The sequence below is a fragment of the Cyprinodon variegatus genome, unplaced genomic scaffold (genome assembly GCF_000732505.1).
Source record: "Cyprinodon variegatus isolate N-32 unplaced genomic scaffold, C_variegatus-1.0 Scaffold23, whole genome shotgun sequence".
Taxonomy (NCBI): Eukaryota; Metazoa; Chordata; class Actinopteri; order Cyprinodontiformes; family Cyprinodontidae; genus Cyprinodon; species Cyprinodon variegatus.
The window spans coordinates 773157-778233 of NW_015150476.1; positions in this window are offsets into that span (position 1 = coordinate 773157).

Sequence of the window (5077 nt, forward strand, 5' to 3'; positions counted from 1 at the left end):
GTACTAGTCCATGTTTGACCAATCAATATATATTTAAACGATTTGTAATCTTCACCAGCACTAAAGGATCAAGAATCATCTGGAGCTGATGGCTTGCACCAAGCAGTTTAAATAGGAGCAGATGACTCAGATGAGCAGTGATGACAAAACCGGGCAGAATTGGGCAGGTGTTTCAGGATGCAGCAGACAGCACTGTGCTGCGTTCTGCCTTCTCTGCTCTCTCAACAGGTGTCCTGAGTTGGTTGGTGGGCGTGGTACACACCTGCAGCTCGTTCGGCTGTGTGCAGTTGCACTATAGGAACACCATCCTGACAGCTGGAGGACGCCAGAGTGTTAACCTGTTTGGCACTGTGACAGCAGGCTGTCACATTCAGGTACGCTTAGAGGCCTCTGTCTAGCGACAGCTTATCCTTTCCCTGCATTAAATCCTTGTCTCCCGTGTCTCCCAGGTCACATCAGTGGGGTGTCAGCGGAATGTTGCAATACGATATGTGTCACAATAACTGTGTAACTGTACGATAATACCACACTATTGCAATATCACTTTAAACAGTATTGCAATATTTTTTTCCCAGCTATCAAAATTAAATGTAGAAATAAATGTAGAAATTAAGCAAGTGCAGTATTTGGTCATCAGAAGCTATTGATAATTCAGTTATTTTTGTATTCATGCCGTTTGGGATTTGAGTCAGTCCACGCCTTCCACTGCGTGTGCCTCAAATACAGATATAGTGCTCTATTCCACAGCAAAAGGGCTCCACAGCACTATCTGCCAGATTGGCAGTGTTTTTTAAAAGGCATTTAAAAAACACAGGTTCAAATTCTTTTTTTGTTCTATTCTTATTCTGTCATTGACAGAAGTTGGTTTTCAGTTTACATACTAATATATCAGAAACAGAAATACTTTAATAATCCAAGAGGGAAATTACTTTTGTAACAAGCTCCAGTTACAGTGTTATATATATATATATATATATATATATATATATATATATATATATATATATATATATATATATACACACATCTAACTACACAATTAATCCAACTAATTTATGTTAGATGTACTTTTCTATTTTTGATGTTGCTGCATTTGCAGACTTTCTTTGTCACATAGGCCCTAGTTTTATGTAGCATAGAGATTGATGATTGGGACTTAAAATCTGTATTTCAGAAAATGCAAGTTTTCCCCTGACAATACTCTATGAACTGCTCCTTCCAGTAAGTATGGTTGCTTCTAATCCATCTGACTCTGTCGAGGCAGAGACAATTACATGGAATATGTAATGCCTAAAGCCTTCCAATTTTTCCAAGGAATTCTATGGCATGGGATGAATATTGGTTTATATGGCACTTATCAGTAACAGGCTGGTAAGATCTCACTAAAAACCTAATCTTTTTCTATTGCAAGGGTCACTGTGCCATCTTTATTAGGAGCATGTTTCTGTTTTAGGAACCAGGTCCTCCTGGGTCTTGAGGGTAGTTCGGAGAGCTAAATGAGAGCCCAATTAACCTCCACTGGCTCAGGCACATTTTTGTAATTTTAAGTAGTTCCCAAATGGCAAATAATAATTAATTAATTCAGCGGGATGGTAGGCTAACCTTGTTATAGAAAGGTTCCAAGTTCACATGACACCAAACTATGGCAATACCTTGTCCTATTTCTTTATGTCATTTAATGAGTTGAAGGACATGTATTTAGTATGTAGCTATGCCACAAAAATAATAAATTATTTCATAAGAAATAATAAAATATAAATAGTAATAAACATTTGTGCAATTTAAAATATTTACAAAAATGTACTATTTATTCATAAATTCAAAGAACTGGATTTAAAAAGTGACTTTTTATGTCAAAACTTTTTTATTTTCTTTATAGTTCTTACTGTTACAGGTCATAAACCCTTATCTGTCTCCTTGTCCTTTTATTTAAATATTACTGGGATTGCAGATTATATGCTTATATAATAAACATTTAATTCAATCATTCAAATTTATTTATCGATAACACAAAGTATAATAATTTTCTACATACCTTATATTTATGGATTTAAAATACAATTATGTAATTCTCTTAAAACTACAGTGTGCAATAATTTCAAAGATTTACATACAGAAATGTAATATATTATACATAAGTTTGTTATTTATTATCATCTAGGAAATGAAAGTCTTAAATATGAAGAAAAAAAGTGTGCCAACCGTTGGATTTCAGAATTCTCCCAAGTTGTGCATGACTTTACACGAGTGAATAAAGTGCATGTGATTGGTCGATTATCAAGGGGGTCGGTGATTGTCGCCAGGGCAGCACATGCTTCATTTGGCGTAGAAGGCTTACAGCCGTACATATCTGAGCTCTTGCCTTGCAAACGCTGCCAGTTCTTTTAGCTCTACTCCAGCCGAAGACACAGACGTCCATCTCCTTGAACACTGGGACATAACTCAGTGGTAAAGTAAATGATTCCTATTTCTTATTTCAACCGTTGCGTATATTAGCTGCGACATATGAATCAAGATGCTATGACCTAAAAAAATGTGATGGACTGATGACCGTTGAGATATGATTGGCCTAAATTAGTTGTACAGGCTGACATATAACTAACTGGTCTGCATAAGATAACGAAAAAAAACCCCACAAATTTTAAGACAGGATTTTTTTTTTTTTTTAATCAGAAACTTTCTGGGACAATATCGTCTGATAAAGAGTACATTTATATACATGCTTAAGCCAGAATTATTTGAAATTTAAATATGATTTCCCTATGACTTTAAGTTTTCCGTTTGCATTGCCTTAGAAATTGCTATCTATATGTACATAGGAGCAGGTCGTGCGTGTTTGGAGGCGGACATTGTTGTGTTACAGCAGCACAGAACTGACAAACGAGTGACTTTAGAGAACGTCATTACACTCCAATGTGACAGCAGCAGGTAACGCCTAAATAAAAACTATATCCTACACAAACTAATAAATACTATAAATAAATACTATTTATATGATTATCTATTTGAACTAGACTTGTACCGGTCAATTGACAGTTCTTAGACTTCACTACAGATAGAGGAAGAGGCTATGACTGACCTGGGTTAACTATATAAGCTAACTGCTGAAAGTGCTGAAGGTGGTGTAGAGGGGCTTTGGCTCACCATAAGGTGAATGAAGGTAGGAAGACAAATAGTCCTTCTAGGCTTAATTAAAAATGCCGTTTTGAAAATCCAATCATACACATCTATAGGCCAGTCCCTGATTTGTTATTTGTCAACATTATTTTATCTATTTTCCATTTTAGTTTTTAAAATTGTGTCTCTGCTGGTGCCTTCACTAAAACACAGGTCAATTCATGATACTTTCTCATCTTCCAATTTTTATATCTAATAATACAATGATAATGTGCATCAGACAAAAATTAAAAAAAAATGTGTTCTTGATGCTGGAATCCGTAATAGGCAGATACTGAATTTGATGATCATTTCTAAAAATCCTAATATTAACAAACCTTGTCATCACTTGACAAGAAAGCCTATTCCTTTTTTTTTTTTTTTACAGTGTCTTGTCTGGCAATGTGGCAATAAGAATAATTGTCTTGATGCCAAAAATTATTCAGATATCGAGGAAGACTTTTTTTTTTACCCTAGCGGTCTCTGCATTGCTGAAGGGGATAAACAGGGTAAAGAATACGGGATATTAAAGCAAACAAATGTCATTGGGGATTTTTTACATGTATTGATGTCATGGATTATTCAGCATCTGCATCTAAATTCAGTTCATCCGATGTTCTTAAAACAGGATGTTGCAATATTTGTGGTAATGACCATAATAGCAACAACAACAATAAATATTAATTAAAAAAAAAACATAAATTGCATATTAAAGCTGCACATCTCAATGTTTACCAGTCATTCTGGTTACAATTACAATTTCTACTTTCTGTATTAATGGTGAGCTTGTTTGGTTTAGGAACAAGATCAACATGCTTCTCTCCTACCACAGTCAATGAACATGATACCCTACTTTCACTAAAAGTTACCATCTCGTACCTCAAATATTTCATCTTCAGTCTGTGACATGGACCCTCCTGTTTTAAAGTTTTTGCTCTCAACCAAGGAAGATGGTGCTGCTTTCTCTCCTTTCCACCTGTTTGGCTCTCGAAGTCATGAGAGGGAGCCTAGAGAGACTCAATAAAGCACCAGCTTCAATTGGTGTCAGCCCCAGAATCCTTAAGGGCTGTCCAGAACAGCTCTTTAGGATTCTACAGCTCCTCTCCAACTTTACCCTGACCCACAATATGGTTCCAGTGTTGTAGAAGACACCTACCTTGTTCCAGTACCAAAGAAAGTAAACCAACAGTCTGTGACATTATTTTCCTCACAGCACAGTGTTGATCATTGTCCTTGGGTTTGTAGTGCATTTAACAAGGTTCAGCGTTATTTGCTTTGTCAGAAACTCTGACTCAGGGGAAGGTCTTCAGGAAGGTAAATTGGGAAAAATGGGAACGTTGAATAGCATCCAATCATCCAATTATCATCATGGGAGAAGAATTGGAGGGTATGAAGGAAAAAAAATACCCAAGTATTTTTGATGAAAGATACTCTATGTCTTCCATAAGTCTGTGGAGAGAGTCGTTGAGTGAGAAATCTTCCCCCATAATCTGTCAGGGTAGCACATCAGAGCAAGGGACCTAAAAAAGTTCAACAAGAAGATAAAATAGACCGGCTCTGTTCTCAGAACTTCCCTAGAACTTCTGGAGATCATTTCACAAATTTAAATCACTTCCTTAAATTTATAACATTAGGGACAACCGTGAGCATCTTTTTCAGATGCATGTTAAACTAAAAAACAGGTGCAGGCTGCGAAAAGACGCCTCGGAATGAATCCAGCATCTTACAGTTAATTGTAAGATAGTAGCGGCAAAGGTATATATGAAGGCCCTAACTAAATAACTGATACATTTTACAGAATAATGTACTTCAGAAAACAAAGTGGAGACCCCCAGGTCGATATTGGACTAAACATACATATATATGTATACATATATATTTGTGTTTTATATATATATATATATATATATATATATATATA